Raw genomic sequence first — 26,077 nt, 5'->3', positions numbered from 1 at the left:
ACCTTTAACAGCTGTAGAAAAGCAGGATTGCAGCAGGTATAGCAGCCCTGCTCCCCCTTCCACTCTACTCAAACTGTTTTAAGTGCCAAGCAAAAAATCAGTCTGCTTCCAGAAAGAGGTATATTATGTATCGGTGCTCCACATGCATCCAAGATTATTTCCAGTGTCCTTATGACATAGGTAAAGGTAAAGGGACCCCTGACCATTAGGTCCAGTCACGGATGACTCTGGGGTTGTGGTGCTCATCTCACTTTATTGGCTGAGGGAGCCGGCGTACAGTTTCTGGGTCATGTGGCCAGCATGACTAAGTCGCTTCTGACGAACCAGAGCAGCGCACAGAAACGCCATTTACCTTCCCGCTGGAGCGGTACCTATTTATCTACTTGCACTTTGACATGCTTTCAAACTGCTAGGTTGGCAGGAGCAGGGACCGAGCATCGGGAGCTCACCCCGTCATGGGGATTCGAACCGCCGACCTTCTGATCGGTGAGTCCTAGGCTCTGTGGTTTAACCAACAGCACCACCCGCGTCCTTCCTTATGACAAAGTGAACATTAAAATGTCAGTACCTAGCTTTCCCCAATCTAATCCAGATTTACCCTACCTGAAGGAAATAAAGTGAGTTTTTTTAAAAAACACCTGTTGCCATAACAACCCATTATCATGTTTCTGGAAGTACCCTAAAAGCCATCACAATCCCCACCCCCCACCCCGATAATGGTGTGCTGCCTTTAACTCATGCCTGAAAGAAATGCAACAGGTACAGTTTCCCCCTACGCCACGCTACTTGCTTGTCAGACAGAATGATCCCCTCCTCCTCTCTTCCAAGTGCTGTTTTGGGGGCTCTCCCAGCTCTCCGATGAGGATTTGGGGAAGATGCAGGGGAGGGAGCCCCACTGAACGAGCGGAAGCCATTGCACTGGTTTCTGTTAGTGTGCCAGCTAAATTTAAACCAGTCCTAAGGGTTGTCTTCAACCAAGTCTTACTCAAAGTAGACCCACTGAAGTTTATTGACTAACTTCGGTTCATTAATTTTAGTGGGTCTATGCTGAATAGCCCTTAGTTCAAGACAACCCCAAGAGACTTCGTCTGGAAAACAAAGGTGTCAAATCTAAATGTGACCTTAAACCTAGAGCTTCCGTAAAAGGCAGCTCCTGTTTCTACCTGTTCGTGCAGTGAACAACACAGGATAATATCACCAAGGCAACAATAAACATCCATAAAAATGGCAACGGTAGTTTCTTTCCCAAAAAGATTTTATCTTTTTTTAAAAAAATGTTTTATTGTGTTTTTATATATGTTGGAAGCTGCCCAGAGTGGCTGGAGCAAGCCAGTCAGATGGGTAGGGTAAAGGTAAATGGTCAGGGGTGACCATTAGGTCCAGTCATGACCGACTCTACGGCGCTCATTTCGCTTTATTGGCCGAGGGAGCAGGCGTACAGCTTCTGGGTCATGTGGCCAGCATGACTAAGCCGCTTCTGGCGAACCAGAGCAGCGCACGGAAACGCCGTTTACCTTCCAGCCGGAGTGGTACCTATTTATCTACTTGCACTTTAATGTGCTTCTGAACTGCTAGGTTGGCAGGAGCAGGGACCGAGCAACGGGAGCTCACCCCGTCGCGGGGATTCGAACCGCCGACCTTCTGATCGGCAAGTCCTAGGCTCTGTGGTTTAACCCACAGCGCCACCCACGTCCCCTAAGATTTTATCTTAAACAACAGCAAACACAGTACATAAAGAGTGCACTTGTAATATATCAGTGGTTCAGGTTTAACAAACTGAAGAACATCATCCTCTTTCTATGCTCCTCCCGATGGAAACATGCAGAAGGGGACAGATGTACCCCTGCTTTAAGTCGTTTACATACTGTCTTCTCTTGTATATTATTTACTAGAAAGCTTGATGACTAAGCTTTTTAGTGACAAAATGTCGGATTACCAGAATGACATCCGAGCACTGAACCACTGGTATATCACAAGTGGACTCTTTATTACAGCATTTGCAATTGTTCAAGATAAAATCTGTTCTGGAAAGAGAAGAAATGAGCACTGAACCGCTGATATATCACTAGTGAACTCTTTATTGACCGTGTTTGCTATTGTTTAGGATAAAACCTATTTGGGAAAGAAACTGCCTTAGCCATTTTTATGGACGTTTATTGTTTGTTTGCAGATAGTTGCCTTGGTGATACTATCGTGAGTTGATTGCAGTAGTCATTGTTCATTTTTTAATTGTTATTCTCCTGCAGTGGGCAGCTGAATGAAAGAGCGGTGTGTGCTAGGCTGCAGTCAGTTCATGCAGGGAGATGGTGAGGTCGCTTTAAGAGCTGCATGGAAAAGGACATCTCAGTGGGTGTGAAGCGTCATGCAGGGCGAGAAGCTGTACCTGCTGAAATGCACTCTTCTGCATTGCTTTAAGTAGGGTATTCGTAGAAGAGAGCTTACAATCCCAGTTACCTTACGGGCATATTGAAAGGATAGCAAATGAGTCTGGATCCTGCAACTGGCCTCTCTAGCCCACTAAGGGACTTCAGGGGGAAAGGTCACTGCCACACCATACATTTAAAGCACATGGCCTCCCCTCTGGGAACTGTAGTTTACTCCTCACTTAGCTACAAATCCTGGCACCCCAAACTGCAGTTCCCAGAATCCTTTTTTTTGGGGGGGGTCATATGCTTTAAGTGTATGGTATAGATGTGACTTTCTACTGCTGGACTTTTTCAGACCAGGAAGCAGAGGCAGCTGTGAAGCCTGCAGTCAGAGCAGTGAAGGAATGTTCAATGGGAATAAAGAAAACACACCATCCATGGCCGCTGTGCAATGTTAAATTAGGCTCAATCCTGCACCCCACGAAATGATAAAGAAATTCTAAACCCTGAGAATAAGGAGGAAAATTGAAGATTTTTATTTTATTTTATTTTATTTGCAGGGGAAGGAAACATGGAGGACAGGTTTTGGCACAGAACTAATAGAAATATCCTGTTGAGGCTCTTTTTTTAAGGGCCATTTGGAAATACCATTGTATTCATCTTAGTGCAATGAGACACACCTTCCTAATCTGTAGATCAAATGTTGGGGAAACTAATCTCTGCATTTCCTCAAGGCAAAAACATCACCAGCATCACCGTGGGCAACAGACTTTGAAGAGGAAGCATAGCAGCAAGTCAATAAAATGGAAGGTGTTTTTCCTAGGTGGTATCTCTGTGTTTCTGTTGCTTCGGGGGGGGGGGGTTCCCAGAAGTGAATAAGTGATAGGGAAACTTGATGAAAACTGGACAGCTGTTAAAAGCTCAGCAGCCCCATGAAGGACGGGAACGGTGAAGCTAAATGGAAATCCGATACATCAGAGTGAGGATACTTAATCTGCCTCAACTCTAGAACTCGTGAGTAGTCGCCATCTAAAAACACCTACTATGAGAAGCTGTACATGTAACAGAAGCTAAAAGCGGAATAAGTACAAGCTCTCATTCACGTCAACATGAAGTCAGAAACAGCATCCACTTGGTTGGATAACTGCAAAACAGTATGGGATTAAGTATTAAGGGCTAGACATGATACAATGGCAGCACTTCAGCCACATTGGGAGCTGTAGGGGCACAGGATGGAGCCTGAACAATTAGAAGGAAAGGAGGCAACCAGAAAACCAATGGAATTTCTGACATTTTATTTTAGGCAGTAGACCCCACACAACATCACAAGGTTGTGTGTCGGTGTTGTTTCTAAATGACACCTCAGTTTCAAACATAAAACTTAGAAGGCTGATGATCAAGAAACAGAAACCCAATGGCACACCCCATGCTTAATCACCCCATGCTTTGGACTTGGGCTACATTTCCCATCAAGATCTCTTTCCCAGACCATTACACCTGTTCCCTTGTTAAATACAGGGTTGCCATGTGAAACCGTCCTGCCTCTTTAAAAGCTGCAAATCATGATGTCGCTGTAATCTTTCTCACTTTGTTTTCCCTGCAGTCCTACCACCCACCTTTTCTCCAACCACACCTTGTTCCTCCAGTTATTTAATTACCGTATTTTTAATCCCATAGGACGCTCCGTCCCATAGGATGCACCTAGTTTTTTGGGCGCCCCTCGCGCTGGGCTTCAGCAAAAGCCTGCATTCGCCCCATGGGATGCACCCAGATTTCCCCTTCATTTTTGGAGGGGAAAAAGTGCGTCCTATAGGGCGAAAAATACGGTAATACCTATGTAATATGTATATAGCCCAGAAATCCTGAACTGCACACAAACCCTGTTAGAAAGTGTAAACTGGGTACATGATCTTGAGGGAAAACACTTACTGAAACCAACCAACCAACCAACAATTTCCATTAGTCGGCATCAGAATTAAGTTCCAACCCTTTGTGGATTCCAGGGGAAGAATTTCTAGGTCAGAGAGCAGGTCCTGGAGGCAAGCTGGAGCTTCAGTATTCCTAACTTTAAAAAGAAACTTGAGCAATGACCTATTTAATGAGCACTTCTGGTTCCTCAACTATATCTCTTGGTATTTTCCATCCCTAATTAGTGCTCTCTCATTTTTACATGGATGTAAGTGAGGTCTTCCTTGCTATCAGGGTGGAAATCAAACAAGGCTAGGATCAATTGTTTCCTAGTCTTGAGCATGAAAAGATACCCAACCAGACCCAATGGCTTTTTTTTAATCGAGCATGTATTCTGATAATGGACAAAATCCATTACTAGTACTATAATATTAATCTTTCTCAATGGCCATTACTTCCACTTATTGCAGGTTTGCTTGGTGTGCTATGCTTCTGAAAATTATGATGCCTATCATTGTATATCATCAAGCCTCATTGTATTGATTCCAGCCTCTCTCAACTACCACCACTGTTGACCATCAGGGGATTTATGGAAGCAATAAAAGAATATATCCAAAAGTAGGGGATGTCCATAGCTCAACCACAAGAATCAAGCGAGATTTCTTTAGATGTATGGGCTTTTTAAAAGGGGGGCTTTAACATGGCAGTTATTGATGAACATGTTGCAACAATGAGGCTCGATGCTGCAGTGCAGCCAACAATGCAAACACAAATCACAAATCTGACAGAATCTACATTAACCAAGTTATTAGAAACTCCTTGCTTTAAGAGCTCATTGAGTCTGTGGGAAATGGGTGTGTTTCAGTACACGCTGGAGTTTCCACAAAATTTCACCTAGAGTAAAATCAGAGGTGAATTTGGAAAGGCCTTGATCAACTAAACTGATCTGTAGGGACTACGAGAGAAGTTGTTGCTGTTACTAACGTTTTATGAGTGGTAAATAAGAAAATGAGGGTGGGGTGTGGATACACTCACACAAGAGATCACACATGCCTCATTTATTTTCACTTCCAAAAATCAAGATCTGTTGTATGCCACCGTAGCCCCCTTGCCTCATATGGCACTGTATCGGCAGCACCAAATACTCTCCAATTCCCAAAACCGACTGAAAAATTTATTCAATGCTCCTGAATAAACCAAGTTGCCTAGAAGCCATAGGTTGATTGAGCAGCTTTGAAGCAGCAATCCTCCCCACCCCCGTGTGAATTCTGAGGTGGTACAGTCCTAACAAGGAACAGCGTAGCTCAAAGGTGAGAACAGATTCCTGAGAGATGTTTGTTGACCTCATGTCACCCTGGCTGAACCGCCTCCAAATCTCCTTTGCCAATCCCGCTTCAACACCTGAAGTTGAGGCAGTCACAGAGGATAAAGAACATATTGCTTCTGTTTCAGTGCTGCGGCTGCTACAGCTGCTTCTGCTGCTATCAGTGCCAATGTTATTTCATATCTATTAGCAGGCAACTGTGTATCAAGAACACACATGGCCTGTGAGTTTATCCTCTAAACCAGGTGGGACTAGGATTTTAAAAGAGACCAAAAGTTTTTTAGCCAGCAGAGAGGTTCAGAAATGAATGAACGCATGAAATTGTATTGTGACCCAAATACAGAAATGTATAAACAGTAGAGACTAAAATAATATGGGATGTGCACTGGTGGGAAGCGACCCATTGTGACCACCCCCAAACCTTTTGCACATAGAGAAACATTATAGCATCATGAGCACAAATCATCATGAATGCTCAATAGAAAGAATATCTAGCTGGGCCCATAGCTAATTTAAGCTGCAACACATTATTTTTTTAGATTTCTAAATAATGTAAACAGTTTGGAATGGCAACATTAGTTGCTGTGGATTTTTAAGGAATAAAGGCAATATGTGGGGCTACCTCTGAAGACGGTTCAGAAACCTCAACTGGTGCAGAATTTGGTGGCCAGGTTTCTCATTGGGGCAAGATGGTTTGAATATATTACATTGCCCCTAGCCCAACTGCACAGGCTGCCAATTACTTTCCAGGCCCAATTCAAAGTGCTGGTTTTGACCTATAAAGCCTTAAATGGCCCAGGACCACAAGGTCCACCTCCCTCCATATGAACCAACCTGAATGTTGTGATCATCATCTGAGGCCCTTCTTTGTAGGCCCCTTTTACAAGAGGTCTGGAGGCTGGCAACACAAGAAGGGGCCTTTTCTGTGCCAGGGAAGCTGACCTGGCACCTTCATTATACAGTGGTACTTTCTTGGGCTCCATGATCACTGCAGATGGTGACAGCAGCCACAAAATTAAAAGACGCCTGCTCCTCGGGAGGAAGGCGATTGCTAACCTAGACAGCGTCTTAAAAAGCAGAGACATCAACCTTGCCAACAAAGGTCCGTATAGTAAAAGCTATGGTTTTCCCAGTAGTGATGTATGGAAGCGAGAGCTGGACCATAAAGAAGGCTGATTGCCGAAGAATTGATGCTTTTGAATTATGGTGCTGGAGGAGACTCTTGAGAGTCCCATGGACTGCAAGAAGATCAAACACATCCATTCTTAAGGAAATCAGCCCTGAGTGCTCACTGGAAGGACAGATCGTGAAGTTGAGGCTCCAATACTTTGGCCACCTCATGAGAAGAGAAGACTCCCTGGAAAAGACCCTGATGTTGGGAAAGATGGAGGGCACAAGGAGAAGGGGACGACAGAGGACGAGATGGTTGGATAGTGTTCTCAAAGCTACCAGCATGAGTTTGACTAAACTGCGGGAGGCAGTGGAAGACAGAAGTGCCTGGCGTGCTCTGGTCCATGGGGTCACGAAGAGTCGGACACGACTAAACAACAACAACAACCTCAGGTTACATACGCTTCAGGTTACAGACTCCGCTAGCCCAGAAATATTGCTTCAGGTTAAGAACTTTGCTTCAGAATGAGAACAGAAATCATGCTCCAGCGGTGCACCAGCAGTGGGAGGCCCCATTAGCTAAAGTGGTGCTTCAGGTTAAGAACAGTTTCAGGTTAAGAACGGACCTCCAGAACGAATTAAGTACTTAACCTGAGGTACCACTGTATACTGGTATATTTAGGTGCCAGGCAGAAATGTTTCTCTTCAACCAGGCTTTGGGCTGATTAACATTCCAAGGCCTTTTAAATGTGTTAGCGGAGTAAACGATTTTGCTTCCGTTTTTGTTTTCTTATCTATTTTGCGTTATGTATTTTGCGTTCTTATTTCGTATTTTTGAGTTGTGAACCACCCTGCGATTTATTATAATAAATAACAGTAATAGCAATAATAATGTAAACCCCGTGTGTATCTGAATCCGTAACGCTTTGCTTACCTTGTAGATTTGGGAGCTGCCGGGATATGTACTTGTCAGCAGATCAGAGCAAAGAGATGGAAGGACATATCTGTAAGTACATAAACATAAGGTGGTTCTTAAAAAAAAAAAAAAGAGGGATTTATATAAAGATCATTGTGCATCGCAACATGAGAAGCTGGGCGTGTCCACACTTTTACATCCATATCTTACATCAGGGAGTTCAAGAGGAATGGCAGAGGAGTTGAAGCTAAAATGGGAGATGATCCATGTAACATCAGGGAATTGGCTCCACATTCAAAAATGGTCCACAGAGGGTAGGATAATTCTGGATCTGGCTCGCAAGGTGAAAAAAATTCCCTATCCCTATTTTATAGTGCGGTCACTCCAAAACACATCTCACCCCCAATTTTTGTTAATCGGTAGCCTATTGTGTTACGTTGAAGTCTAGATTTGGCATGTGTTCCAAAAATAAAGGCACAGTCAAGATGAGTGCTACCACTAGGCAGCATGAGGTAGTTCAACTCAGGTGGAAAATCTCGGAATTGTCTTAGAGTACATGACTTCTGCTTTCATCTTAAGTCTAGAATAGAATCGTTGGGCTAAAAGCAACACCACAAGCAAAGTATCAACTGGATAAAATGAAATGAAACAATGAAAGAGAAGAAAATAATAATAAATAATAATATTAATAATATCTTTATTATTAAAGAAGTGGAGGTCAAGGGAAAGCACTTTTCCTTACCTATATGGATGTTAGGAAACTTTGAACTGGTCACACAACTAATGCTCTGGTCTTTCAAAGAGAGAGACTCACATTCCATAAGTTTAAAGGTAACTGGTGTGGCCAGGCAAGTCAGCAAATTCTCTGTGCTCAATGAGCAATTTGGAGTTGCTGAATAACTCGCATTCCCAAATGTCTATTTTTCTGTATTACACACTTTTCTCAAAAGCTTTATTTTGAACTCCCACAGTAGAACAAAAGAAAAAGACCATGTTGTTATCTGAGTAACCAGCCAGCAGTAACTTCATGAACAGGGAATGGTTATTGGGGGGGGGAGGGTGTCCTACAGATTTGCACAGTTGCACTCCTGACTGTAACTGATATGGACAAAGGTTTTCAGGAGCTGCCATTCTCTTCCATTTGGTTGTTGGCTCTTTCCCCTGCCCAAGAGTGTTACATTTAGAAAAAGAACCCCAGTCCATTTTGCCATGTTACTTAAGTGTGTTCATATTTCAATAACTTGTTTTTAAAATAATCAAAAGAAAAAACAAAAACAACCCAATAACACACACCCCGATAGCATTGGCTGTCAATCATTCAAAGGCTTAGTTAAAGAGGAACATTCTTGCCCTCACGCCTTTTAGGACAAATAGTGATTTTTAAAGAACAACTGCTTACCCCTTCTGAACAGAAATGTTGCACTTAATTAACGAAATGACTGGTTATACTATACCACAAGATCCGAAGGTAGTTCTGTTATGCTATCTTCAGGATTTGATCAATGGTATTTTCCTGAAGTACAGTGGTACCACGGTTTAAGAACAGTCCTGTTTAAGAATGATTTGGTTTACGAACTTCGCAAAACCAGAAGCAGTGTCCCAGTTTGCAAACTTTACCTCAGTCTAAGAACAGAATCCAAACAGTGGAAGGGCACCAGCGGTGGGAGGCCTCATTAGGGAAAGTGCACCTCGGTTTAAGAACGGTCTCGGTTTAAGAACGGACTTCCAGAACGGATTAAGTTCGTAAACCGGCCGCCTTCATCTGCCCCAGCTGCAATCCAACATGTCTCCTCCGCATCGGACTCTACAGTCAGAGCAGGCACTGTCCAACAGCTTGACCTCATCCTCAATGGCACACTCCTCCATTGTCTCCTGAGACAGACGGATGCCAACAAAAACTCAGGCGAACACTTCATGCGTCTGATGAAGTGAATTGTAGTCCATGGAAGCTTATGCTTTAAGAAATGTGTTAGTCCTTAAGGTGTCGCAAAACTCATTCTTTTTTGCAGCAAGAGACTAGCACAGCAGTTGTCTTGGTAGCCAAGTGGCATGGGAGAATATGGAATATCACATTCTTACTAAATTAACATGCTATAGAAGTGGGAGACTGACAAATGAACATCAGAAAAATAGGCTTATCCAAATATGTTATTTGCAATGGTTTGCATATACTGTTTTAGAATAATCAACTATCTACTTAGTTTCCCTCTCTTATAAACATGTCTCTCTCCCACGCCATCATTTCCAAGGTCCTTATGTACACCAGATTGTTAGTTGTTATTATTATCTCTATGAATATCTGCATAGGTATGTTTCATATAGGTGTCATCATTTTAATTTTTGTAGCAATATATGAATGTATGATTGGACCCTTAAGTATAATACATGTGTTTTTTAAAATAAATAAATAAATAAATAAAGGAGGTAGTGAAGTTGCTGCTACTCTTGAGTAATTCAAACAGGGGTGGGGAACTGAGTCTGGCCAGTGAGCCAAATCCTAATCTCCACATATACCCAGGGGGCAAGTTTGACAGGTGGGCGAGACCACCCACCTGTCAATCACCTGACATCATCATGACATTGGGACGCAACATCGCCTTTGAAGTACATTTCTAAGTGGTTTCCGTGGAAAATGGAAACAGAAAGCCGTCTGCTCTCTTTCCAACAGCTGTGCCAGAGGAGAGGAGAGGAGAACATGAGCTAGATGCTTGCTGCTGATTGGAACAGTCTGTTCTACATTCTTAATGTATGCAGTGCCTGCCTGAGTAGACATGGATGTAAGAATGCTCTTGTTCCCATTAAAGGTCATATGGGGCGAGGGATAGGAGAAGAGGCCACGTGAGATCAAGGCGTACCCTTGCATCTCTGCCATGTGTGTAACCAACACACCCTTGTGCGAACCTCCCAAAGAAAATGGAACACATCTGTGCCAGCTTTTCATTAATACTTGCCTTGTTTTTTGCTTCGTTTGGAAAGGATTAATCAACGATGGGATCATTGCCCCTGCAGAATTCTGGCTGTGTGCAATGACAGATCAGTTGTTTAAAGCAAAGAAAAAGAAAATAAAAGGGATCAAGGACTATGCGAATAAAAGAAAGATCAGGCGGGCTACCTCTGGTTAAGCTCTTCTCAGGGTCCTCCCTTGGAAACAATGCATTTAAGAGACCCAACAGCTGCAGATAGGTGACAATAGATAGGATTAACTGGAACTGTTGCTATACCCATTTCATGTCTGAGCTGCATTTTCTTGTGTGGCGGTTTGGTTCAGACATGAAGGTGCCATTGCTTATGGAGCCAAGACAGCCCCACCCACACCCAAGACAAAAGTAGCAGCAGGCTTGGGGAAGCCACAATGTTTGCAGAAGTTCAGGTTTATTCTGGGGCAGTGGCAAGCATTATCAGAAGACAAGCATTACTCAGTTCCATTCCAATCTGGTTCAGACCTGGCCACAAGACTGAGATGTCAGGGGCAGGGGAGTGTGACCTCGCTTTTACTTCATGATCTCTCATTGGCTTTCAATATCATTGGCTATGATATCCTCCCAGACTGACTCCAGGGAATGGGAATTGGGGGCATAGTTTTACAGCAACCATGTGCTTCATGTAACCATTTAGTCTGTCTTAGTCATGCAGTTGTGCAAAGGGTTGTTTTTACGTAGGCTCCTCAAGTAGTGTGTGCTGAGGTTGCAAGTTTTTTGTTTTGCTTTTTGAGATTGTTTACTCCTACACTTGTGCAGCTATTATAATTACACTATATGTATATTAATGTTTTATGTTTAACAAACTGTGGGGTCAATAAGACACATTCCATTTTGGACATTGATGAATGTTACATAGTGGGATATTGTTGACTCCCATGACTTATGTATCACTATATTGTTTTACTGCAAAATGAACGTTATCAATAAAAGCATAGTTTTCTGTTTGTAAATGAGGTCACCCTCAGTACCTTCCACTAAGTATTTTATCTTTATAGCTTTCTTGGGTACCCAAAAACAAAACAATAAGTGTCAATGTTTCTATCAACAAAGGGTTAAATAGAAGATCACTTTGTTCACATTAATCCTTGTATGATTTATTTATTTTTAAGTATGATGAGAAAAGTAAACAATAATCTAATGGTTTCCTGAGCAATTATTGTTACTGAAAAGTTAAGCCACCGAACTAGAGGATAAAAATAATAACCAAGTGATCTACTTGATTTTCCATAGCAATAATGTATCAGCCAGCTTTAAAGTCATTATCCTAAAGGTCTGTCCCCTTTCAACTAAACCACCAAAGAGATAACTTTCTCGTGGGAAACACTTCGCCTTGGATATATATTATTTCCTTTCTTTCCTTTTGGCAGAAAATAAGAGGTTAAAGTTTAATTTTTAAAAAATGAAAACAAGAAAAAGATCGGGGGTGGTGGTGTCTGTATCATAACTTCCTTTTAAAATCAAATCCATTCATTATGGAGTTTTTTCCCCAGAATACACCACAAACAAAAGAAATGTTATTTCCTTAAAGATTACCACCCACGCCATTAGCTTCTCACAAAAATGCTAAATAATCAAGCTTAGTGAGAATGATTACAATCTTCTACTATAACATGAAATAAGATACAAAATATGAAAGCGAAGAAATGATTGAGTCCAATTCACTCCCAGTGGAGACCAGACAGGGCACTCGGTGAAGACCATTTTTCCCACAGTAATTTTAAGTAAGCTTAAGATTTTATAGCTAATTTTAAATGGTTTATATCCTTTATATCTCTTTTGTGACCACTTAGAAATGATGGTGTTAATATACAGCAATATACGGCAAATGGCAGAAATCAATCAAATCAATAAAATGATCAATAAAGTACTGAACTTTATGCTTTGATCCGATCCTTCCTCCAAGGAACTCAATGAACGGATGCACCAAATGCAGAGGAAACCTCTTTTCCCACCCTGATGCCTTCCAATATTATGACCTGGTCTGCATGGTGAAGTGAGCCAATTTGTGTGTGAATTTGCGGGTTCCCAGATAGGAGCTCACAGTACTTTGCTCCTTTCCTGCCCCTCTTGGCTGCTGAATTAAGCTAAGCCAAGATTTGTTCTTGTGTGTCATCCACACCAGGACTCACAATTAACTTTCTCCTCCTCGCTATCAGCTAAGGTCAAGAACAAACCTTGGCTGAAGCTTGTGGTTAGCAAGAAGAGAGCCTAATCATGAGCCCCAGTGCAGATGTTGAGTTGATGGCTTCGGTATGGAGGGTGCTAATTGGTTCCAACCAAACCTGTGGTTTTGAATCTGCAAAAAGGGGGTCTGTACAAGACGGAACTTGCTGTACTGGCGAAAGAAACCAATCTTTTCATAAGATAATGGCCTTAGCCAGCCAAGCTAAGTATCCCCATTTGCATGACTAAACAGACGGCCATGTTATCATGGAGACAATGGAGGGATGGTGTTATACAGGAGGGGGCAAACATTTTCCCTACCCCCTCACCTGGCTGGAGGTGACATCATATTGTAAGGAGGAGAACAGCAAAGGCTGGTTGGCATGTTTAATGTTGACTGGAAGCTGGAAAGACAGGGAGGCTTCTTGCTCTTTGCTGAATCCAAAGCTATGGCATTGGGGACCCCTCACCCCACCCCTAGAACCCTAACAGGGAAGCAAGATCTGTTGGAGCATTGATGTAATAATCCATTCCATCCTATGCTCAGGTTGTATATATGTGTAAATACAACCATGTATCCTAAAGACACTACAATCTCCATCGACCTGCATTCCAAGGAAACCAAACCATGAATGAGCTCCTGGAACCCCTGGAATCTCTCGCCGCTCAAAGATTGGGGCATGCACAGTAATACGCATAGATGCAAATGTAGCCTGACTGCAAACACTGACTGCCAGAGGATTTTCTGGGCTCAGAACGCTATATGTGGTCTGGGCCCTCTACCCCACCTGCAGCCTGTACTGCTGTGTATGTCATAGTAATACTAAAACAAATGTCTCTGGCCTGATTAAGATGGTGCACAGCTAGAGTTTCACTTCCTGTGAAGTGAAATAAATAAAAAGTGAGAAGGATGCCCCTGCTGGTCTCCACATTTTAGGCCCCAGAAGCTGCAACCGTATACATGCTTACTTGGGAATAGGGAGGGTAGATCAAGCATCAAATTGGCCCACAGTCCACTTTTCTCTAGTTTGGCTTGTAGTGTCTTTCTGTGAATTTCTCTAATACTGGGCTTTTTTCCTTTTCCAAGTTTTTGAATTCAACAGCCTTTGTTCCCATAGGGCAAGCATAGGCAAACTCAGCCCTCCAGATGTTTTGGGACTACAGCTCCCATCATCCCTGACCACTGGTCCTGTTAGCTAGGGATCATGGGAGCTATAGTCCCAAAACATCTATGCCTGCCATAGGATTTGGTCAGCTACCATCTTTGATCTTAACTGTGTATTCAATTTAACTTATTTTATTCACTGTTGAGATGGTTATATTAGCCATTAACCACTGTTAACGTATATTGGCTTATTGTTAATCTTTCTCTCACTTTTTGGCCCTGTGACGCAAGCAGAAAGCACAGTCACTGTCTTTCATCTAAATGTGAGTCTATGTTATTTATTAATGTAGCGAAAAATGAGCTTTACTTGTACAGTGGTAACTCTGGTTACGAACTTAATTCATTCCGGAGGTCTGTTCTTAACCTGAGGTACCACTTTAGCTAATGGGGCCTCTCACTGCCGCTGGCGCACAATTTCTGTTCTCATCCTGGGGCAAAGTTCTTAATCCGAGGTACTACTTCTGGGTTAGCAGAGTGTGTAACCAGAAGTGTCTGTAACCTGAAGCGTCTATAACCGAGGTGTTTGTAACCCAAGGTACCACTGTATTTTGTGAATGTTAAAATGTGAGCTGGATGCATATATTTTTCTAATAACATTGTGACAAATTTATAACATTGTAATAAACAGTTTATTTTTCCATCATGCTGTTTATGCTTATTAATTTTCATTATTAATCCATGCAAAAATACCCAATACTGTATTGTGGATTGTTGTTTTTTGTTGTTGTTTTTTCTGGACAGAGCATGTGGGTTGGGGGAGGGGGGGAACCATAAACATCCAGTGCCCTGAAATCTGTCCAAAAATCAAAAGCAACAATCAATGAAATGGGCAGTCATTTACTTGACAATGTAAATTGTGTAGATGGCAAGAAAAAAGTCACCAAGAAGAGTAACTCCAGGCAGGGGGTGAAGGTGCATCATCCCCTCAACCTCACTTCCAACAGACAGTAACCCTGAAGCAAGATGCATAATTCAATTAGCAAGGTAAAGGGACAGTGCTGTGGTCCAAACCACTGAGCCTCTTGGGCTTGCCGATCAGAAGGTCGGTGGTTCAAATCCCTGCGACAGAGTGAGCTCCCATTGCTCTCTCCCAACTCCTGCCAGCATAGCAGTTCAAAAGCACAGCAGTGCAAGTACATATATAGGTACCGCTGTGGCGGGAAGGTAAATGGCTTTTCCGTGCACTCTGGTTTCCGTCACAGTGTTCCATTGCGCCAGAAGCGGTTTAATAATACTGGCCACATGACCCGGAAAACTGTCTGCAGACAAACACCAGCTCCCTCGGCCTGAAAGCGCCGCAACCCCATAGTCGCCTTTGACTGGACTTAACCATCCAGGGGTCCTTTACCTTTACCTTACTTCAATTAGCAATTACCAGCTCAATGAGATTTCAGCCAATTCTAAAAGTGTAATAAAAAATTGTAAACAATAACATTACTTATGAAGAGCTAAAGAGAACTGAAGCAAACTGGCACAGCTAATGTGTCTACCAAGTATCGCTGGGAGTCCCACTGAACTCAGTGGAGCTTATTTCCGGGTAGACAAAAGCAACCCAAAATGCTTATTTTCCAGCCGCTCCGGATATTTGCATCATGCGCCATAGGATTACAAAATGTTATCTAAGGACACAACATCTCCTTCTCCAGGAAACAATCCCTTGCTGAGATGTGCAGCAACGGCGCCGCTGTACAACTTTGTTGTTTTGCCAATTTTACATCTCAGCCACAGGTCACTTTGCAAAATGCAGACCAAAGTCAAGCCATTTTATTGTCCCTTCCTCACAAATGCTGTTTTGATTGCAGGATCGCTACTACCAGTACTGCTACATTTTTTGGTAGAGGATATGCCTTTGCTGTGTAGTGACACAAACAGTATGTTTTTCCAACTGTTACAAAAATTCTAAGGTTTCAAATATAAAATAAATGTTTGTAGGTGCACAAGGTAAATACACACATATAAGTATATAAACCACAAGTCTGAAAGAGTACAGAGAGCAACCCTGAAGCCATCTTCCTTTAATGACCCCCCCCCCTTATTTCCTGTGCAGAAGGAAATATATTGGAGAAACCTTTTCCAATCATTCTTTTCACTTACAAATCCAGTCTTAAGGGTATATTTTGTGTATGAATAGGGTATGTCTGTGACCTGGCCAGGTAATGCAATCAGTGACCATTATCAGGTATCTTGTCAGACAGGAGACAAGCCACACTCTCTTCTGTTATAGACCGCCTCTTTCTGTGACACGTATATTATGCCTTTTCGGTGGTCTTTGGCTAAGGAGTTGGGCAATTTCAAAATGTCATTCTGGCACACCTTTGCTCTGGATCCTCACCTCCTTGCAAGGGGTGGTGGGACTCTCTTGCAACATAAAAATAAAGATCTTCCTTGCTTTCACTCAATTTTCTCTGATCGACCTAGGGGGAAACTGAATCCTTTGATGGAGAGTTGGGCTGTAAAAGCCAACCCTAATTTTTTTCTAGAACACTATTATTGTTCTGGGCAACCCGTATCTAGGAAGCAATGTTATACTTCCAAGACTTTCTTTGATTTATTTGTATTTATTTTTTTCCAGACTTATATTCTGTTATAGCAGACTGGCTCATGTCGAGTTGGCCAACATGAAAACATTCCTTTCTCCAAAAATGTATTAATAGTAGGAGCACTAATAGCAGAAGCGGTTATTTTTATGCTATCTTTATAGATAAAAGTAAGGTAGGAGGAAATGACAGCCCACCAACCTGGTCAAGTTCACAACCTAAATTCAGTAGAAAGGGAAACAGATGGAAAGGAAGCCAGAGAACCAGGAACATATAGCTCCATTTCAAATGAGGACTGAGGTGTAAAGGGTTAAGGAAGGAGGGGAGTGGGGGGGGCCCTGAACGGGCCAAGGAAAAGCACAGGCATGTGGAAAGTCAAGTTGTAAGGAAGCACAAAATGCAGGCCTATAGAACACGTTTGCTGCTTACTTGACACGGAAACCAAGGTGGAAGCCTGAACTCAACCATTTCTATGCTTTTTTGTTCAGCGTGACTTCCTCCGTGTAAAGCACTTCAACTCTTTTCTTAAAGCAAACTTTTTTGAATACAGAATCAAACATACCGTAATGTTAGTAAGCACACTTAATACACACCGGGGGCGGGGGGGGGAGAAACATTTGAGCAAAAACAGAGAGAAAGAGAGAGAGTTGAGGAAACAAATAACGCTGCTCCCTAATCTGTTTTCAGAAACGAAGCAAGACGGGAGGTTTGAAAACTCAGCAGTAAAGCAAAGAGTGAGGCAAAACAGCTTAAGGCTTAGGCTGTTGACTTTGCTCTATTATTTATTTAATAACAAAAGAAAATAACTCTTTGGATCTTTTCCATTGTCTCATGACTGCAGCAATGCACAATCAATTTTTAAAAAAGAAGTATGAAGCCTGCTTTTTCCTTAATTTTCCCACACACTCCATGTCAACGTTGCAAAATATGCAGCTAAAACAAGGAGTTTCCCAGGACATCTCCATACCATACATTTAAAGCACATCCAACTCACTTTTAAAGCCCAGGACTCCCCCCCCCCAAAAAAAAAAATATGGGAACCCTAGTTTGTAAAGAATGTTATGAGGGGAAACTACAATTCCATAGATTTATCCCAATCACTTTTAAAAACAGATTTGCCACATTTATCACATGTACAAATGAAAAAGGGCTTTTGCATTTGTTGCTTCATGAAGTACCAAAGCAGGCAAATGTATAGTTAAGTGACATACTTTACTATAGCAAAAATAACAGAGTCACGTGGCTAACGCATTCATGAAAGTCCACCATATATATTTTTCTTACGGCAAAAGCTTTTGTGAACTACACTCCACTTCATTAGGCGCATGAGACGCTATTCTGAGTTGAAAGTGTGCATGTATTTCATTCCTAAACATGGCCATTCACACACACAATAAGTTGTGTTGATAACACAGGCATCTTCACACTGGCAAGTCAGTTAACCCATGTCATGTGATTTGTGTTTTTTTAAAAGAAATCCACTGTGACAATGCAACCCACAAATGACAGAACAGAACCTCTTGATGAATTGCAATTCTGGGGTTTTACATTGAAGTCCCCATTTGAAGTTCCTTTGGTCCAGAACAGTCCCCTTAAGATCAATTACAAACCATGGCTTAGTGTGAGCGAGCCGGCTCCTATAGAGCAGATTATAGCTACTTTGCTCAACCTTGGTTATTTTGCTTCTGCACTGCGTTGAGCCAAGTCATGGATTGGCATAACCTGGACTTGTGATACAGCACTGTCCAGTCAAACCACAAACCAGTCCTACCGTGGTTTACAGCTTGAGATTTGTCCAGGAGAGTCAACCATAACCCTGGTTTCCAGTGGTTGCGGATGCTTCTTGAGACTGGGAGGGTAGATGGCAGGGAGACGAGCAGTAAGCAGAGCCACAGCAAAAGACAGGAGCAGCCAGGCAATTCCAGGTTTGCTCCCATCCTCCTTCCCCGCAAAGTTCTACAAGAATGAGGAGGAAGAAGCTGGCAAGCAATGCCACTCCTTGGGCTGGTTGTATGTAACGAGACAGCAGGCAGGCAGGCAGGGGAGGGGAGGCTGAGGTTGGGGGGGCAACGCATGCTTCCAATGGCACACTAAGCCAAACCATGGCTTAGCTCAGAGGGAAGAGAAATTGGCCACTGTGTTCTCTCTGGGAATCTGCACATACAAATATTTCTGGAGAAATGCTGTGCGGTGGGGCTTTGAAATAAACTGTAGCAATGAAAACGGATTTTACGAAGACTGGTGCTACCTGTAATCAAGGCATAACTTTTAGAGCACGCCTTAATCCTGCCGCGTTTCATTAAGTTTTCCTGTTGTCCTAGTAATTTGCCGGCATTGAAGGAAACGTTCCTTCATCAGCTCTGCAGGGAACAGGCATGGAAAGCTGTGAGCAGAAGTTGGCCACTCCAGTCTGCTTGTTAATACAATCAAATCACTGTACTCAAAAGCCTCCATGCAAAACTCACTCGAACCAGTTCCTCCTGAGCAATGAATTCATCACTAGGCGGCTTTTGTTGTTGTTTTTTAAGGTAGTAAGTGCAATCTGGCGGCATCATTGAGAGAAAAGAGAGCTAGTCTAGAGGGCTCCATAAATAAATCCTGACGCAGGACCAAACTAATGGCAGCATAAAATAAGCATGTTTCTCCAAGGTTGAAAGCCTTAAGAAGTTTCTGCAGACTTCCATCTATGCCCAAATTTCATCGTAAATAAGTAAATTGTTGCCGATAAGGCTTGGATCCTAAAAAAATAATAAGGGAAGGAAGTTCATGGAAGGAAAGTTTTGCATCCCATAAACCCCTGCAGTGGTTTACTGGGGGGTCTACTGGAAATTGGCCCAAATACTTACCTAAAGAAAAATTGCTTTCCCGCGGACCATGAGCAGAAGAAATCTGTATTCAATGAGCCATAGCTCAGTTGCAGAGCATCAAATTTAATCTGCTTTGAATGCAGTGGTTAAATTGCTAGTATCTCCAGGTACGTCTGGAAACACAATCCCTCCCTGTCTGAAACCCTGCCAGTCAGTGCAGACAATACTAAGCTAGACTGACCAATGGCCTGACTTGGTGTAAGGTGGCTTCCTAAGTTCATTTGAAGAAAAAGAATTATCGGTGCATTTGCACAAATTCATCCATATCCAGTGGTGGCACTCTCGCCAACACACAACGAAAAGAGTGGGAGGAAGGGAATGAGACCAAGTATAGGACGATTGCTGTGCACGCACACACACACACCCTGCCCAAGACCCACAACATAGATGACAAATTCCATCACATCCATACCACCCACCCACCCTGCCTATGGGTGCAGCCAGTGGGATTCAGGGGGCGCAGCTGCCCACCCAACCAAATAAATAAATAAATAAAAATGCATAACTAACTGACCAATTATGCCACAGATAATGAAGTTCGGGCCCCCTAGCATAAAGTCTGCCCCCCCCCGAATAAAACCTGGCTAGACCCCTGACTCTGCCCATAATTTATCTTCAGATTTCCTGGGAAAGCTTATGACAATTCACACAAATAATGCAATAAAATCCATAAAGATGTCAATCCTGAACCTTTAAAATCAAGCATCCACCCAAGAAAACTACTGTGGTTAATTCCCTTTCCACCCTTTCCAGAGATGAGTTTTTCTACTGCAGGGCAGCTTTTATATGACCCTTCTCCCTGAAAGCACTAATACTAGCAATATGTGACAAGAGAATACAGGTTAGAAAGGGAGATGCATTACTTGATCCTTTTCATTGGTAGTTGAATCTGGGTCCTCATCCATGCAGAGCATGTGCTCTAACACTGAATCATGGCCCACTTCTCAAGATGAACCTCCCCAGACACAAAGGGGGCCCAACCAGCAGAAGAGAAAATATTGATGTATATGCATCTTTTAATGTAGGGACAAGGAAAGTTGCGCCAACCTTCTACCCCAGCCTTTGCCATACAGATGTTTTAGACTACAACTTCCATCAGTCCCAACCAGCTGCACTGCACTACCTGGGGCTGCTGGGAGTTGTATTTCAAAACATCCAGAGAGCCCCAGGTGGGCAAAAGTCGTTCTGCACAACTCTGCAGAGATGCAAAAGCCTTTGCATCTGATTACCTACAACCTAGTCTGGCATGCTGGGTGGGGGGGGTGCTTGCTTCAGATCTGGGTGGAAGAGCATTTGGATAACCCATTCTCAGCCTATTTCCCCACTGCACTGCATCCCTTCCTCTCCTGCTGCTTCCTGCTTTTGAAGTTTGCTCTGGCAAAAGGAATGATTTGAAGGGGAGGGAGAGGGGCGGCCAGTGGGGGGGCATTAGCAAGGCACACATTCTTGCTTGTAAACAAGCAATGCTTCCAATTGCCATACTTACTAGTTCTAGCTTGTTTCAGTCTGTCGGGTGCACTGAGATCAATGGGGCTTACACCCAAGAGAGCAGGCAAAGGATATGAAGGCATACCAGTACTAGGCAGCTGGGAAAATATACATCCTTTTAAAATTATGTGCCTGAGTAGAACAGCTGGTTGCCTACATTGACTAGGGTCATTAATTTGCATCTTAGAGACCTCGTTCCAGGGCAGTAGAGTAGGAGATGTTGAAGATGCTGCACTGTTGCCTTTGTCTGCTCTCTTTCCTCACCTGCTTTAGCATGCAAAATGCCTAGTTTTAGCCCCCCAGGAGGAGGCAGGGACCAAAGGAGGTGCAGCAGCTGTCTCAGATACAAGTTCTCCAGTGAGACCTGGCAACCCACTGAACTGGTAAATATGTTGACAGATCTTCCCTATAATCCTTTGCTCAAAATTCACATGGACCGAATGTTCTTTCCACAAATTGAAAGAATGGGAAATGTCCAGTTTTCCCTTTAAAAACACACACTAAAACCCTGAATTTGTGTTTTATAGGGGTATGGCAAGTGTGTTGATAACTATCTAAGTCCTCTGGGGACTTATCTGGGGAGCCTCACTGAACACAGTGGGACTTACTTCTGAGTAAGCCAGTATAGGATTGCACTGCACAATAGGCAATGTAGCTTTAGCACTCCGCCTATGGGTCTAAAAGCACACCACCACATTCTTGTGTTCTCTGTTAATTAATCTAAACAGACAGCCACTCCCAGTTCCATCTTCCATGTCACTAATGCATATTAGAATCCTCAGTTTATTGGGCAACTGGGAAGCCAGAATCAGGGACTCCCTGTTCCCAGATACTCCCTGTTCCAAGATTAATCAGCAGGAGGTGCAATTATGTGATCCTATATATGTGGTGCACACCCTGTATTGTAGTTAAGAACCAGATAGAAATTCTGGCCTCATAAAAGCTTATCAGATGCACTGCGCATCATGCAACACCAAAAACACCTGCTCTTCTATTCTTCTTATAAATTATTTGGAATAATTAACCTCTCTAGATTCATATTCCTAATTACGTCGGGGATGCAAAACTCTACTACAGTGTTTCCCAAACTTGGGTCTCCAGTTGGTTTTGGATCACAATTCCAATCATCTTGCTAGCTCAGGATGATGGGAGTTGTAGTCCAAAAACAGTTTGAGGACCACGTTTGGGAAACACTGCTGTACCCACAATGTGATGGCCTGGGATTCGGACTCGGAGGCTGAACCTGAGGAATCCCAGCCTGCACAGGAGTCCCCACCTCCAGGACCAGCTGAGCCGGGGCTGGGGCATGAGCCTGAAGGGTCCTCACCTGTGCTGGATCCTCAGGTGCAGGCACCAGCTGAGTCTGCTCTGGCTCCTGAGGTGATGGAGGACCCCTTGCCTGCAGGTGCTCCACTCTCAGCCCCGTCAGGAGAGGCTGAGGTTGCCTCTGGTTCCGGTAACCCTCCAGCCTCTCCTGAGCTGCAGAGGCTCAGGGCAGAGAGGGGGAGGGAACTAAGTTCCCACAGGAGGAATGCTCGCCTCCAGGCCAGGAGAGGCAAGTCACCTGTGGACCGGGGCCGCCCTATGCCTCTGGGCAGATAAAAGCCAGCCAGCCCCAGTCCCAGGTTGCGGGAGCAACATTGTTGGTAATCTGTTCCTGCCTGTACCCTGTCCTGTCGGATCTCCTGACCTCGCCCGACTCCCTGCTTTGGACCCAGCTTCAACTTTGATGAACGGCCTCATTACTGCACCCTTGACCTCGGACTGGACTCGGACCACGCCTCATGGAAACCCACGGGACCAGCACACACACAAGCTCTTAGGGGTGATGGTTGGAAGTAACTCTTTTTACAATTAAGTTTATGGCAGGACATCCTCCAGATGTTGCTGGACTATAACTCCCATCAGTACTCATTAGCATGATGGGAGTTGTCTATGATGGCTTCTGCTGGTTTGTGGGATGAGAAAAGGCATGTTTGGGCTAAAATTTGGGGAGCCGAAGGATTTGTGGGTATAGCTTGACCAAGCCAAGCTGCCGCTTCCTTCCGCTTCAGCCCACGCTGAGAGTCACAATTCACTTTCTTACCACTTTTGAGCTTCCTAAGAACACCTTTGCTCCACAACTCTCTCTAGAATCCTGGATAGCAATTATTTTTTAACAGTGGGAGAGTGGAAGAGAGTCTATACTTTGCCTTGAGTAAAAGCTGAAGAGCCAGCAAGCATCATATGCTCCTCCACCCGCTGACTCATTCTGGTAAAAACTGGGCGAAACACAAGCAAAGATCTCTTTAATCCTTTCCTCCCCAGTTCATCCATGGTGCCTCCATTGTGAGACACAGGCAAAGAGGCTAAAGAAAAATCTGCCCCACCAATGCGAACGGGAGAAAATAATTCTGTTCTTATTCATTCCTTACTTGCCAAGACCAAGGGGTGGGTGGCTGGGTGGGTGCGCTTTGACTCTCCAGATGTTGCTGAACTATAACTCCCAGCAGCCCCAGCAAGCACAACCAGAGATAAGGATGTTTGTAGTTCAGCAACATCTGGAGGGCCAAAGGTTCCCCACACTTGGCTTAGGTCTTGGCTCACACATAGAAGCATCAGCAGCTGAGAGTGCAGATAGTAAGGGCAGGCTCCTTGGGCCTGGAGGTCATGCGAAAGATGGTCGGGTGCAAGCAAACAAATAAAACCAGACTCCTGCATCTTTGATAGTTGCATAGAAAGGGGGATTTCAGCAGGTATAGCTTGCCTGACCAGCGACATGTGCTGAAATTTCCTCTTCCACACAAATGTTAAAAGTACAGGAGCCTGGTACACTTTTTTTCTCTGACCATCTTAGTGGGGGGGGTACACCGAGTGAGCAGTTCATTTTCAATAGCCTGCCTCTCCTCTCTAGGTCAGGTGTGTGGCTGACCTCCAGCTATTGTTGGACTCCAACTCCTATAAGCCCCAGGCACCATGGCCAAGGGTAAGGTTACCAGATTTTTTTCAATGAATCCGGGGACACTTTTCAACTTCAGTTGAAGGGGGTGGATTTTGTCAGGGGACTGTCCCCAGGAAACGGGGACATCTGGTAACCTTAACCAAAGGTCCAACAACAATGGGAGGGTCACACATCTCCCACCTCCTGCTCCAGCCTAATCTCCACTTCCAACCAGCCACCTTTTCTCCTTCAACCTACTTCCCTTACACTTATTTATTTTAAGCATTTTTCACTCTGTTCTTCAAGCAAAAAAAGCCTGCAAGAGCAACTTACATACATAACAGCAAGGATAACAAGACGGTCCTTGCCTGCAGGCTTCCCATCTAAAGTACACAACACAAAAGGGAAAAAACAAAAAGAGATAGGAAGGGAGAAAGAAAACAAGCAAAACTCAGGATGCTGCCTGACTATCACCTGTTTCATGGGAGAGGGATGCTAGGACATGGTAAAACTTGAAAGGAATCAGAACAAACACTCAACCAAGACCTGACATAATCTAACCTCGGGCAACCTTTGTGCAATGAAGTCCGGAGGAGTGCTCAATAAGCTAGTCACCTGGAGCAGTCCTCAGGCACCGGTTCTTAAGTTAGGCAGCAGGAGGGCCAACTTGAATAAAATATAGGGGGAGTGCATGTCAGATAGACCCTGCCCCACATAATCGAACACATGACACGGTGCATACCATTTGAATGGCAATGCCCATCAACTTGGGGAGTCCTAGCCCCCTCAATTTTTGGGGGGGGCAAATGGACCTCGGCCTCCAGGAGTCAGCTCCTATGTTAGGCAGTAAGTTCTTATATGAACGAACAGCTGGATAATTCGAGCAAAGACTTCCCACTCTTAAAAAAAGGATGCTTAAGTTATATATCACCACTATTGCTCCCTGTCCTGCCATTCCACCCCTCATGAACACAAAACAGGTGTGTGCCTTTCCTTCCTGGGAAACCCAGCCAGATGGGCAGGGTATAAATAATAAGTTATTACTATTATTATTATTACAATGTTGCTTGCTGAAAGGCTGCACCGGTTGAATTTCCGCCTGGCGTGTGCAGCTGTGCTTTAAAGCCACAGCAGTGCTACTGCACACCTGGGTAAGGTAGCTCAGCTGGTTAGAGCATGGTGTTGGTCATAGCACCAAGGCTGAAGGTTCAATCCATCTAAGGGGTGGGAGGCAGCTGCAGAGTCCAGGGGGCTGGACTAGATGATCCTCAAAGTCCCTCTTCCGAACTCTACAGTTCTAGGATTCTATGGCAAGCAACCCTTTAGGCAACATGCATATACATATATACACGCGCACGCCCCACACACCCACGCTCACCTGCGGTCGCCTTGTAGCCGCGCGGGCACGCGCGCTCTCCCTCCGCCGCCGCCGCCGTGGCTCCTCTGGGCGGCCGGGCTGCGTGCGGGTCTGTGCGGGGGACGAGGGCGGGGAGAAAGGGTCGCCTAGCGCACGAGAGGCGGCTCCTCCTCGGAGCCTGCAGCTCCGGCTGCTGCCCCCGGCTCGTCTGTGCAGCGGAATCAAGGGCGGCGGGGAAGTCAGCCCTCTCTGCCCAGGCCTGGCCCCCTCCGGGAATCGGATTACAGGGCCGGCCTCCCTCCCCGGGATTTATTTGGGGCCCTCGGCACCACCGCGGAGATTTAGCCGGAGAGCAGCCGGGGGCGGGAGCAAGCGGCTGCTTAATCCAGGCCGGAGGGGAGCGGGGCCGAGCTGGAGGCAGAGGAGGGAGGAGGCTTCCCGCAGAGCCCCGCCGAAGCATGTCTACTCGGGAGTAAGTGGCGCGGAGGACAGGGAGATGCCCAGGCAGGGAGACAGAGCTAAGCCGGCAGCCGCCGCCGCCGCGCCCACAGCCCAGCGTGTCTCGTCTCGCCGCGTCTTCCCGCCCCAGAAAAGGTTTTGCTTCTGCTGCTGCTGCTGCTGTTTGGCCACGTTGGTGCCCAAGAGAAAAAGCCCTCGCTTGCTGCTCTGTTGTATCTGCTCAGCGGCAGAAGGCGGGGTGGATGCCAGGGCTCCGTCCTGGAAAGGAAAGGTCTGGCTAAAGGCCACAGTGCCTCTGATCATGGGCAAAGAGCCTTTCCCTCACCGCAGTCGGCTACGCCGGAGCCGCGACACATCCTTTCAAAGTGGTTCGCGGAGAAGCTGCTCGGGGCTCTTTTGCCCTTCCTCGTGGGAAAAGCAACAAGCGAGAGAACAGTGTTAAGAATGGACTTTTCACAAATATTGCTCCGAAATTCTCACCGGTCCTGTTCAGATTTTACACGTGGTGGCGATAGT

General features: G+C 44.6%; 1 protein-coding gene across 3 annotated transcripts in view; it reads right to left on the bottom strand.

Annotated features, from left to right (window-relative positions):
- SLC16A12 (solute carrier family 16 member 12) overlaps window positions 1-25,353 on the bottom strand; it is a 41,057-nt gene extending 15,704 nt beyond the window's left edge. The window contains exons 1-2 of one of the 3 annotated variants that reach the window (XM_082222095.1): window positions 25,124-25,353; window positions 7,643-7,712 (exon numbers count right to left, since the gene is read on the bottom strand). The gene's annotated coding sequence lies outside the window, so the exon portion shown is untranslated. Of the gene's footprint in view, window positions 1-2,383; window positions 2,498-7,642; window positions 7,713-25,123 lie in introns of those variants that run through there. The other 2 variants (XM_082222096.1, XM_082222097.1) reach the window with 2 other exon arrangements.
- Window positions 25,354-26,077: the final 724 nt, after the last annotated feature.

This window comes from Podarcis vaucheri (genome assembly GCF_965113315.1).
Source record: "Podarcis vaucheri genome assembly, chromosome: 5".
NCBI lineage: Eukaryota > Metazoa > Chordata > Lepidosauria > Squamata > Lacertidae > Podarcis > Podarcis vaucheri.
The sequence above is the reverse complement of the archived record's forward strand: the minus strand, read 5'-3'. Positions and strand labels throughout refer to the sequence as shown.